The following is a 13,482-nucleotide window of genomic DNA, read 5'->3' as shown; positions in this document are numbered from 1 at the left end:
AGCCATAATAACATATCTGTCCATCCATCCATCCATCCATTTTCTACCGCTTATCCGCTGTCAGGGCAACAGAGCTTTAGCAGGGAAGTGTTTGTCTTTGCACACAATCGCAGATGTGCAAACACCAGTCCGCTGGAAAGCGATTGCGGAATGTTCCCAAACCTGAGGGCATCGAGGTCCCGCCACACTGGACAAAAGTTGGGACTGATAGGCAATGCTATTTTTAGTCACGTCGTGGAATCCACGAGAACGGCCCCGGCATCCGGACGAGAAAGTTGCCGCGACGTTCCCGCCTGTCAGGCTGCATCTTTTCTGATCTCGCAACAGCCGTCCGGCCGGGTGCGGTCAGGCGAGCCGTACGTCTCCCTCAAGATTGGGAACGTTCGGAACAGACGGGGAGGACTTCAAGATGAGAACGACTGCCTATGGCCAGCAAGGGACAAAGCCGATCAAGAAACATAAACAGATCGTCAATGCCGGAAAATAAATGATGGACGACTTGAGCGCGTTCGGGAAAACAAAAGCCAGGCAACCGCAACGAACGACAATTTGTAGCTGGATCGTGTAAGCTAACCAGCTAAGATGGCAAATAATTTTCATCTCGACGCAGAAAGGTGTCAAACTCTTTGTAGTTCAGGAGCCACGTACGGAATGATTTTGACGACAAGGTACGATGCAAACGATACATCATTTTCACATCAGACAGATTGCATCCTCCAGACTATCTTTGGCGGGAGGTTAACAGGAGGTTAGCATCATCGCTAAGTCCTCCGTGTCTGCGATCTGGAATTTGTTCATAGTCGTGGGGACTTCTGGGAACCTGGGTGCTCCTCTTCCGATTTGTTCATGACCTCAGTTGACCTTTTTTAACCCGTTCACTCCCAAAGACGTTTTTAACTCATTCACTCCCAAAGACGTTTTTAAACGTCTTTTCAGACTTGGTCCAGAATTGGCTGGTACTAAATGAGTTAAGGAAACTTAGCGATAAGAAAGAGGGAATGTGTTCTGCCACGTTGCGCTACTTCGGTATTATTTAACAAAAACATTAACTGATCATATCGTTCGATGCATCGCCGAGGCTCCCATCGATTTTTGCGGGTAATTAATCAGTATTCTTTGGTGGAATTTTTTGAATTTCCATCCAACCGGGGGTGGGGGTGAAAGGAGGATTAGGTGAAACAATGCGGTCCAAAGAGTGAGCAAGAACAAAGGGGAAAATAATACCTCCAATTTTTTTTCTTCTCCCCCTCCAGCGGCATAGCTGAAAACAAAAGGTTTCTCAGTGTTCCTGTAATCACAACCTCGCTTGTGGCATTTCCCCAGGAACCTTCCCACACTGTCAAAACATTCCGGCCAGTGCGCTGATAATGGCCGGTGGGCATCCAGCAAATCACGCCGAGCGCCGACTACACACACACACACACACAAACACAAACGCACACACGCTGCGCTAAGACGTGAAAAGTGAGTAAGACCTCCGCCCGTGGAAACAAACAAGACTCCCACACTTGCAACGAGGGAGGGGAAGAACACGGTACAAACACACTGAGGCCTTGAGCGCTATCGTGGCGCAGACTTGGAAACAGAAAGGTCACATGGCCTCGAGTGGAGTCCGCGCAAAATGGCGCCAAGGACAACCCTGAACGACAAGCATCCATGACGCCATGTATGGCGGGTCGAACCGTACAGCAGGTTTTAACCGATGGTTCAAAAAGCGCACACACACGCACACGAGGAAAAAAAAAACTGAAGATGGACTACCGGAAAATACAAAGACGAACAAAAGAGTGCTGGTGGAAGAACTAGACGAAGTTAGGCTAACTGTTAGCTTGTTTTCGCCCGGTCACTTTTATCAGCAGCAGCTTCAGCGAGCTTCCTGATTGGCTCGACATCACACCGTAAGCCTGAACATCTTTAACATTCGCTCGAACGCTTCCCTGGCGGGAGAAATCACTCTTAACACATTGCAGGCCGCAGGATAATTAATTGATCATCGCTTAGATGACCGGTGTCAAACTCAAGGCACCGGGGGCCAGATCCGGCCCGCCCAGTCATTTTATGTGGCCCGCGAAAGCAAACCATGTGGGTCAACGTGCTCAAATCTGCCCTGAAATGTCAAATAGTCGTGTAGTAAATAACGTTGAGGTTTTGCAATAATTTTCTGACCTTGTTTACACTCACTTGAACGATAATTAAACAAACTATTACATTTCACTTGACTTAATTCTATTTGCGTCCCGCTTAAGCAGTATAAATCTCGACTTGGTGATGAAATGAGGTTCCAGAGAACCCTTTCCCCGTTGAAAGAAAAATTCGAGGAAAGACAGAAGGGGGGCGGGGGGGTTAGTATTGAACCCCGGTGTGGAACAAGCTAATATGGTGAAACCGGAGTGGCCGGACGGCGTAGCATGATCCGTCAGCCCTTGCGGGAGGAAGACAGCCCACTGAGGCTCATCGAGGTCAGCAAGCCTAGTTATTACGAAACAAAGTAAGCAAAGCAAATCCATAAAGCACACACAACAAACCCGGTTTAGGCCGTTGACCTCTACTACTTATTAGCAATTCACGAGTGTCAAAATAACGGCGACGCACGTGTGCTGCTCATCTCAAGCTGGGAGAATCCATGACGCTCATCGTGAACGTTGAGGAGGCGGCTGCCATTTTGAGGTCAAATATGAGGTCACGGTGTCCAAGTAGCAGCGGACATTGACTCTTTATAGGGAACGTGCACAAGGCGCTCTTGTCGCACAACTCAAGCGTGCCTTTCCAAGTTTGAGAACGGCTAATCCTCGGACATTGGCCGACCATGTTGAACGGATAGCGGGTAACCCCCAAATCGTCCAAACACAAATGGACATCCTAAAATGGACAATACAGAAGGGCAGCAGAGGGTGTCCAGCTAGAGAGGTTGTGATGACACCGGGTTGCCGCAGCAACGCCGGGCCAAAGTTGCATGACAGGTCAGAGGAAATAAAGCGCAGAGATTGATCCCTACGTAACGAGGAGCTCTCTCTCACCACAAGTACCCCCCTCCCGACCCTCTGGCTCTTTACCTATTTGCGGTGAGGGGGGGAGGCTACCTGAAGGTATGCTTGGCTGAGAATTGGTTGGCATCTAGGATGCAAATCAAGGACGTTTCTGCCTGGCGAACATGACCGAACGTACAGCGGACCAAGAATCAAATGATCCTAACAAGCCAATAATCAAAACCTGTGAATACAGTCCATGAGTTCTGAATCTTGGAGGAAAAAAAGATAATCTGATTTCTGTCTGATTTAGACACCCATTGTGGTGCTGCGTGTTATGGCTCTTTGTTAGATGCTCATTTTCTTTGTTCCACAGCAGAGCAGCAGCCTAGAGACACAACAAACAACAAGTATTGATGGTGTCCAGAATAAGGACGTGTGCACTTTACGCCTCAGGAAATCCTGAGGCCAGGCAATTCAGATGCTGAATCCTTTCAGGTTGAAAAGCTTTTTACACACACAACTGTATTCTTCTCATCGAGGATCATGATTTTTAAAAGTTGCATATGGGAAAATTACAATACAAACAAAATAAATAATTATTTTGGATTTTTTTCCCCACTTGCCAAGTTTGCTCTGTGGCTTGTTTTATCCCCTGGTGAAATTTTACATTTTGGAAGAATCTTCTTGGGAGAATGTACTTTTTACGTCATGTTATTTTGCATCATCAATTTAGTGAAGACACCGTTGTTGCTCTGTAAAAAATATTGTGCACTGCATATTTTCATTTTGTTTGGTCTATGTACACTTGAATTAATGTTGAGTTTGAAAAAAATAGAGTATGAATAAAAAACGATATTAAAAATTATTATTTTGTTTACTGTCACAATTCCTGATATCATTTCCGTGTGCAGTTTGCCTGCGTTGACCAAATGGTCTCGGATGCACACTTTTTAATCACGAAACTACTGAATTCTAAACCAACAGCCGACCGCAAACACCACAAACAAAGCGTACGACCAAGTGACGAGTTTGTCAAAACATCCCAAAAGACTAAAACTGAAATTAAAAAAATAAACTGCAGCATCTCTCCCTTTGTCACCTCACACAAACACAATTGGAGAACAAAAGAGCACGCTGTCACTAAACGTCTCACTCAGTCACTCTGACGACAAACGCGCCGCGACAACGCCACAATATAGATAATATCGTACGAATTTGTCCCGAAGAGGCGATACATTTGAATGTGTTGCTGAGAATAACTTTAAAGGGCGGCTGTACTCACACGGGGCCCAAAAGAGGTAGTCTGTTGTTGTCCTTGTAGCGGGCGCTCGCTGAATGAAATCGGTTTGATGCGCAGAACTGGTGCTGTTGGCGCCGCCTCCACGGACCGTATTAAATTAGGCAACTTTTGCAGTTTCGCCACCAAAAGCTACACCAAAGGAAATATGCACACACTACTCCCATTCAAAACTTATTTTAATATTAATTCGTAGCCTATAAATAAATAGTTGCAATAGTTTACAAGGCGACGAAAAATATGTGTTTTTGAAGAAATGAAGTACCTTGAACGCATCGCGCCACCAGTTGTGAATTGTTGACAACGTCAGCCATCTTGGGAGTAGTAGTTTCCAGTTTTTGGTGACATAATTAGCTAACGTTAAAAACCTAATATAAACAAAACACGTTACATTTACCGCAAACAAACTGGAAAATTAGCACTACTACGTTTTCAGTAACGGTATTACACCGACGTAGTGACATCGAATAAACGAGACACGAAACCTCCGTACTTTTTGTACCGGCATGCATTTCGGCCCACTATGGCGGCCTGTGGAAGAGGACTCCGCTATACGTCATCTCGACAGCTGGTCACACACAAACGCCATTCAGCACACTAGATATGTAATATAAACTATACAGTATAACTGATTTAAATATCACACACAAACGCCATTCGGCACACTAAATATGTAATATTGTAATATGTAACTGATTTCAATAGCAACATTATTAAATAAGACAGCACATCGCACTATTTGCAATTTTAATATTCTGATGACCTGTTTTAATTATCTTAATCCCTTGTAAAACGCACAACTACCCTTTTTTCCTCACTAATTTCAGCACCAATCTGGCACCGCATAAAAATAACTGTGGGGGTAAGGGTGTGACGTCACACGATTGACTCAACGTTTATTTTCACATTTTTTTTCACACAAAATGTGTGGGGTTTTTTTTTGCAAATCATATTTCGGGGTTCTTATCTGCTACCAATTGAAACTCAGTAAGGTTAATAAAGTGTATGGGAAATACTCTAGTAATTCTGATTTGTACATAAAATTTGTATTCTTGTGTGATCTGAAAGAACTGAAGGAGGAGAAACTGCAGCAGCTGACAAAACATTGCTACAAACGACTCCAGTGACGTGCAACTCCATTACTGGAACAAGACTATGCTACTGTTAAAAAATGACACACACATATGAATTGCGTATGTAGTACATCAGCGATTTTTTTAAAACCAGATGTATTCAACTCATCTGAAAAGGGACACGCCTAAAGAAGATGTATTCAACTCATCGACCACCAGATGGTGGCCCAGTAACGCTGTAAGACCGCTATAGAGGAATGAGCTGCAGCTGTAAATTTTGACACGGTTAAAGTACCGTGACAAAGGAAAGGTTCAACCGCAGATGCAATACAATATTTGCGAAATTGTAAAATGCAAGCATATGTGTGTATTTGTTTATTTTGAGAGGAAAAAGATGCTTTGGCAGAGAACACTTCCACGACAAAGAAATCGCCGACTCTGGAGACAAAAAGGAATTTGAAGCGCTTTTTTTGTTTTAAATCAATTTCCAGAAAAATCAAACAAACGTAGAGACTAGAGATCTATGAGGGAACTATATACTACATGAAATCAAACTTCTGCTGACAGGAAAGTTTAGCATGTGAAACCCGGGCAAGTGAATACGATTCGAAAGCCCACCGCTAGATGGCGGCAACGAACTTCACAACATCCAGCCACAATCAATTCACATCGAGAGGAAGGACAATAGCAATTGGCGGGCGGGGGGGGGCGCAAGATGGCGACCGAGTAGACGGACTTAACTGAGTTGGCGTCTATTAAATTTATTAGGTTGTATATGTTTTATATTTGAATACTGTGTCTACTTTGTTCTTCCCAACATTTGTTTGTGAATTGAATTGCTCAATCAAGAAAAGGGGGGTAACTGGTGGCAGTAATGCAAATCAAAATGGTTTCGAAGAAGATAACATTAGGTGCAAGTCAAGTTTATATGTACTGTGTTTTTATATAGTCCACTAGGTGTTGAGGGCATTTTATTAAAATGAAGAAACCTGTAAAAAATAAATGCGGGTGTTTTGGGACGGGTTGGCAGTGGAATGATTGCATTTGTATTCATTTTAGTGGGGTAAGAGGATTTGGTTGCGTGTGTAAAATATGAACGTTACAGAATAAATTAAAACTTGTATCTAGAGGCACCAATGTATAGCCTATTATTTTGTAAACGATAAAGATGATTGTTTAGTTTGGGAGGTCTTTGGTTGCTATTATTAACATTTCATATCATTTTTATGCTCAAGTGAAACTTAAATCGTCGACATCAGCCGCAAATGTTCCCGCTGGCCTTGGGAGAGGAAAAAGCCAGCGTGGAGGAGGGGGCGCACACACTCTTCCTGTCAAACGTTCCCACTTCATTGACACGGACAGGAATCGCTAATCAAAGTCTGTCTGGTTCTCTGACGCTGACCCATGTTCATTAATGCAACATGCACGCACACATACACGAAAACATTATTCAGCCATGGCTAGTTGCTGCGACATGTACGGTAAAATGAGGCGAGGCCTGGTGTGACGGGAAGCGTTGAGAAGCAGAGTGCTTCATGTTGCAAAATATTTGGACCGCTAAAGAAAGCCTAGAGGATGTCGCCATTACTTTGTTTTAGTAAACCAACAGGGTGGCCAGTCATTCATTTATATTGCAATACAAATTATTATTTTTTTAAATGGTTCAACTTAGTATCGTTTGTAGTCGGCTGCGGCGCTATTTTACGTTTTTCTGTTTGTGTTTTTCTGCAGCTCCTCTTTTGAGCACCTTCCAAGAAAAAAAAAGAAAAAAAGGCCTGGCTTAGAATCTTTTGTGTTGTATGTTTAGAACCGCATACAGTCGCGCTTGCTCCCTAAATGAGCCTTTTCAGCCGACGCTTGCCCAGCGAGCAGCTGATGCATACGAATCCCAACCGGAGGGTGCTGGTGTGATTGTATGTAAAAAAAAATGCAAGGGGAAGCCATGACCCCCACCACCGGCTAAAAATAAAGACCCCCACCATGATGAGCAATTGGAGCAGATTGGGCTCTCCTAACTCCCATTCCATGCTTATGCTAAAGCCGAGCCACCCACTGAATGACAAAAGGTGGCTTCCTAATCAACGACGAAGACATGAAGAATAATGCAGTCCTTTCTCTTCGCGCTGATGCTTAACACTGATAGCACGCACACGCAAGCGCGCTCCCATGCTGAGAGATGGAACAACATTCAACGTGCATTCCAGTTCTCAGCGGGAGGCCATTCGGGGTCCTCGGAGAAGGATATTATCATTCACGTTTTTTTTCTGATCAAACAGTGTAAGAAGGATTGGTAAAGCAGGAATGTTGTCAAAAAAAGTTTTGTATTTTTGTAGGAGATGGGGAAGGGTGGTAAAATAAACCCACTATGGACATAATGAGGCTTCTTGCAGATTTAATAGATTACACCCAAGTTAAAATAAAACCATCTACTCGTCTAGTCAAGAGCTATATTTTTTGTTGAACGCTTGATTTTATTGGATGTAAATCCACTATGGCCCTCTAGATGGTGGCAACCTTACGTGTGAATTTGAAAGAAGAACAAAAAACGTCAGCGCAGTTTTTTTGACAATTATTGACTCATCATGAAGTTGCATTTACATTTTTGGATATAAAGGATGTCTCGCATATTTCGTTAAGTGTGCCTTGTCGCTCTGGGTGGGGTTGGGGAGGAGCTGTTGTGACCCCCCTACCCCCGGCCCCACATTCTAAACAAGAAGCCTGTCATTTATTAGTCAACCGTTAATTGAAGACGAAGATGATCAGTGGCTTTTATTGAATCCCATTCAGACGGCTCTTTGTCAATCATGACGTGAGCATCAGTGCAGATGCAGCATCTGTTACGCAACATGCTGCAAAAAGGCACACACTGGCCTGGGGATAATGTTGAGTTCAAGTCGGCCGGAAAGTTGAAGGGGCAAAAATGAACCAGTTTCTCTTCAAACTGTTGAAACTGTCATGTAAAAAAAAAAAAATGAAGAAGCATTTCGCGTAAAACTGAATATGGCAAAAATGAATAAGAAAATTATCTCCCCAGGTTAAATAAATGCAGGATGAGTTTAACAGTAAACATGTCACAGTTAAAAAAAAAAAGGATTTGCCGTGCAGAAAATTTAAAAAAAGGTTTGTTATGGCATAAAACAGTAACAAAATCGTAATTTCCCAGGTTACTTGAAAACAGCATGAGTTTTACAAAAAGGAGAGTAAAACAGATAATGAAAAATAAAAGTTGTAGTGCTGTCGAAAAACATTATGTAATGACCCGTATGTCATGAATGCAGCATGCAAGTCACAAAAATGAGAAACCAAAAAAAAAGTTACAAAATACCTTGGCGTTCGCCATTTCCCAATTTTCTGGAACGTAGCCTCAGCCGTGTCTGTGTGTTTCTGTAGGTGAGTTTGCAGTGCAGGGCACACATTAATGATCGCCAAGCTTAAACAAACCCTCTGTGGTTGTTCACCATCGACCCGCTGATCCGCCGATCACAACCGGCTAACGGATCCGCGGAGGCCGTAATTGACTTGCTCTTTGGGACTTCACACACACACACACGGGCGCGCGCAAACACAAATACGTGCGGGATTAGCAGCCGCCATTAGCCACGCCCCTGTTGCTCTTTTTGTTGAATTGTTTGTTGTGCTCGTGGCGCTAATTATAAGCTGTAGCGAAACGTGTGATTGCGGTGCTTGGTTGGACTCCCAGAGGGGGATCAGTGTCTGGGCTGCCCTTTGCGCTGCCTGATTAGAAACGAGGGGGGCAGACAAAAGTATCGATTTAGTTGTCAAAAACGAAACTCCCATGGAGCCCTCGCTATTAATTGACGCCCATTGTAATTGCAATGAGAAAAAAAATGGGGATTGCTCCCCGCCTCACCAAAAAAGTTTTTATCTAACCGGAGAATCAGCTATTTTAATGCTAACACATAAGAATGTGAAACGCCATAGACATGCTAACTGAAATTAGCGCAGATGTTATGGTCATTAATAAAGCTTCAACAACCACCAAAGTCACACCTTTGAGAGTTTTATACTATACAAATCCATTCAACTGATTCCTATTTCAAGATAATGCTGATTTAAAAAAATAAAGCCCACATTATTTTTTATATTGACTTTTCCTCATTCTAATGTTTAATTTTTCAGCTCATTTCTATTCCAAAAACAAAGTCCAAAAATGAAGAATTTTCTTTTGACACACATACATTCGGTACTTATTTGGAATGAGACCATGGAAAGAAGTTCATTTTCATGGGGAACAAAGGTCCCAAGAAATGTGCAAAACAAGCCTACCTGGCCCATGATGTCTTCACAAATGCAGCTTTCGGATTTGGAGGAATCAGCAAGCCCATACCAAATTTCTGCGGGACGTTTCTTGTCATATATATTCTTCAGAAAAGGTTCCTGTCAAACAAAGCATTAGTCAAAGACAATTACATGTTGTGTATTTAAAGCAGCTACAGCCTTTGCTACCCGAATGCTAGCATACAATGGGAAACTCCACCGGCACGCGAGCTAACAATTAGCATCTTGGTTGCCGTCTTGTTACCCTTCTAACAATAGCCATCTGAACACAAAAACTGTTGAATTATGATTAATTGTATTTAATGATGTTATGACTGTACGCTTTTATAAAGTTGAACATTATAGAGTGCTTTTTTTCCCTAATTTCAAGCAAACGGTAAGGCAGACTTTGCTAACAACGGGAGCTTGTTAGCAAACATCCGCAGTCACATAATCACTCAAAACATCCCCATCTCCGTCCCCTCCCTCATTTGAGCCCAAATGAGCTCATCCTTTTTGGCTTCACCCCTTGAAATATGGCCCCCTGGTGTTTATTGGCCCATAGGCGCCATAAAGGGAAGCAGGATGGTAAAAGTGTGTGTGGTTTGGTTGTGTTTGGGATGGATGGCCCGTCATGAGCTTCCCCCCCCCCCCCCCCATCGTATTTCTGATTAACTAAAGAGAAAAAGTGTTTTTTTGTTGTTGTTGTTTTTCTAAAGGACGCTCCCTAACTCTTCTTCCTTTTTGCTTGCGCCCTATCGCTTTATTTATTTATTTGGAAACTTTTAATTAGCGTCGGCAAGCCCGACTGCGGAGGATGACTTGATTAAGGCTGTCGCGCGCAGTTCCAGTCTCTAGCCCGCTGATGGATGACTCCCAAGCTTATTAACTTACTCGTCACCCCCGACAATCAATAACGCGCCGGACCTCGAAATGCAAGGAAGGTGAAGTGGGGGCAAAGGGCCGCCATGATGGAGAAACGCATGATTAGCCCGTGTCGCCAATATGGAGAGAGGAGCACAGGTGTATTGATTCGGATGGATTAGGCTCAGTTGCAGAGGCTTAAAAGCTTCCTTGTTTCCTCCACTTTTGCTAGTAATCGTATCTGACACTGTCACGCTGGCGGAATGTTTTATTTTTATGTTTTTATTTTTTAACAACACTCAAAGCAGACCAAAAAAATATTTTGTTTCATCCCCGCCCCAAAATAAATGCTCAATATCAGATTTAACGGGATAAATATGTTTTATTGTGATAAATCCGACCATAAAACATCTTATAATGTGAAAAAGATCACGTTAAAGTGTGACTTTTGTCATGTTTTAACGTGACATTTATCAGGGTAAAATGCAAAATTCATCACTTTGGATCATAAAACCTCACCTGTTAAAAAGCTACATTTAAGATAGCCTTTATTTTTCAAATAACGTGAAATTGATCACGCTAAAACCTCAAATTTACCACGTTGTAAGTTGGAACAAATCGGAACTTTGTTCTTCCGTGGGATGGGAATTATTTAAAAAAAAAAAAAAACTTTCAAAGGCTACAAGTCAAACCCACCGGCTCTTTAGCACCCTCACGTTTCCTTTTACCCGAAAGACCACCCATGAGATAAGGCAGATGAGGAAAGGTCACAAAAAAAAAAAAAGGAATTCCCAACGGGGTGACTTCTCCGCTCCACCAGGGCTTTTCAGGAATCGGAGCTCATCATCGAAGATCATTTTGCCGCCAATGGAGGCGCTTCAGCGTGCCGAGGAACCTTGACATGTCTGAAGGTAACGTCCCCGGCTGATGAAACGCACAAAAAGCCTTTTTCGCTCTGCGTGTTGCCATACTGATGACGACTTGATGCGATTTCAAAAGAAAATAAAATGTCGGAAGCGGTGTCATTACATCTACTGTGGACATTTCACCTGCAGTTCCTTGTCTTATGGTATGGGTTCTTCAGATTTTTTTTTTGTGGCACTCCTCAGAATAAGACAGGTCTACCAATTTTCATGTTGCAAAGTGAAATTCTTTGTAGATCACCTGGCAGTGGATGAAATGATCCAAAAATGGCTACTTCAAATCCAAGTGGCAGAATTTCTGCCAGGAATGAGTTCTTGAGAATTTTTTTTTGGTGGGTCCCCTCATAATACGTACGTCTAATCTAATCTAATTTCATGTTGCTAAATGAAGCTGACTTTGGGGGCTGAATTAAAAATATACAGGATGTGGATTTCATTTTTTTAAAAGACATGTCACCTATTTAAAAAAAGAAAATCTTTTCTGCTGCGCTAGATCAACACAACTTTTAAAATTCAGATATAAAGAGCGATTACAGCATAGTATACTGACCTCTGGTTCTCCTCCGTTTGTGTTGTGAAGCTTCCTGGGAGGGAAAGTGCCCTTTGAGATGATGCGCACCATTAATGTGACCGGTCTCCGTTTCCCAGCCATTGATCTCTCGATGCGGAGCCTCCAAACCCGACCGACTGCGAGAAGACGACAAGCATGATGAAGACTTTCGAAGGTCATCGATACAAGAAATCACCGCTTTTATTGATGCATTTATTTTGTGACTCACTGGAAATGCGAAAAAATAAAAATACAAAATTAAAAAAAATTTAAATCCTAAAAATACTATCTTAAAAAAAAGAATCGGGAAAAATTAATGTTACAAACATGAGGTCAGGGTAGAAACATAAGATTGTACAAAAATAAGGTCGCCAATGAAATTCACAAAAATGCAAAATCAAATTATTTTTTCAAAGATTTTGGGTTTTTTTTCCTTTTTTGGGAGGGAGGAGTTCAATGGTTTAAAAGATTGTTTCTATTCACCATTAAGAATGTCTTGCAAAAATCACTTGATTTATGAAATTACATGTAATGACCATTTTTTAGATATGCGTTTAAAACTTGGAGCCAGCAACTTCAAACATTTAACATTAAGAGTTAATAAAAAAAAACGATGCCAAAAAAAAAATCCTCAGAGTGTCGCAATATGCCACCCCGCTTACACCGAACCGCACTAAACTCTCCATTTCGCCCTCGAGTGACATAATGTTGCACCATGTTTTCCCAAGTCCCCTGAAAGAAAGTTAACTTCTCCACGAAGCTTTCAGCTCAGACATGTGAAGGATTGATGTCATAAAAGCCATTAAAAAGACAACTGAGAGCGACGTTGTCCCAAGCCCTGCCTGCCCACTTAGTGGCTACATTAAATCCCTGCAAGAGAAACTTTGTCTCAATTACAGAAAATTATTGCCGACCTCTGCATTTTTCCCCTCCTTTTTTTTCTCTCCCCCCACTCTGCTGCGATGCACATTATGAGAAATATAGAGCGGCTTTTACCGTATGCACTCCAGCCTGAGCCGTCATCTGTGACTTCTATTAGCTGGCCGCTCAATAGCGCTCTTGTCCTTGAATGTAGTCTTTCTATTAACTTTTTTTTTTCCTGGTTTGTTTTAATTAAAACCGCTGATGGAGTCTTTTTGGATGGGGGTGGGGGGTGGAGTCTGAGATGTCACAACAGCGCTAATGAATTGGTGATATGTCCGGCAGATGAATCAATGCAGATTGTCTGTATGGCTCGGCATGAATCAGACTGTGAGTGGGAGAAAAAAAAAAAAGCATAAACAGATCAATTGAGCTTTCGCGGCTTGCATATAGCTGACATAACCCAATCCTGGCGAGTCTGTGTGGCCAACTTGCAACCAGAGCTGTAACGCAAGCTCATTTAACATATGGCATCTTTAGCATCGGCGGGGTAAACACAGCGGGGGGCGCGGAGGATGGGCAAACACACCGGAGCGCACACATTAGCACACGCATGCCACACACTAAGCCGATGGAAAGCTTCTTTATGACCCTTTAAAATGGATGA

At 42.6% G+C, this 13,482-nt stretch overlaps 1 long non-coding RNA gene across 1 annotated transcript; it reads right to left on the bottom strand.

Moving 5' to 3' along the window:
- Positions 1-3,169: 3,169 nt before the first annotated feature.
- On the bottom strand, positions 3,170-13,198 carry LOC127593255 (uncharacterized). Its single transcript, XR_007960357.1, has 4 exons — positions 12,951-13,198; positions 11,955-12,091; positions 9,627-9,737; positions 3,170-3,354 (listed from the first exon to the last, which is right to left on the bottom strand). It is a non-coding gene; the product is annotated as an uncharacterized LOC127593255 (long non-coding RNA).
- Between the last annotated feature and the right edge of the window lie 284 nt (positions 13,199-13,482).

This window comes from Hippocampus zosterae, chromosome 20 (assembly GCF_025434085.1).
Source record: "Hippocampus zosterae strain Florida chromosome 20, ASM2543408v3, whole genome shotgun sequence".
Lineage (NCBI taxonomy): Eukaryota > Metazoa > Chordata > Actinopteri > Syngnathiformes > Syngnathidae > Hippocampus > Hippocampus zosterae.
This window is presented reverse-complemented; position numbering and strand designations above follow the sequence as displayed.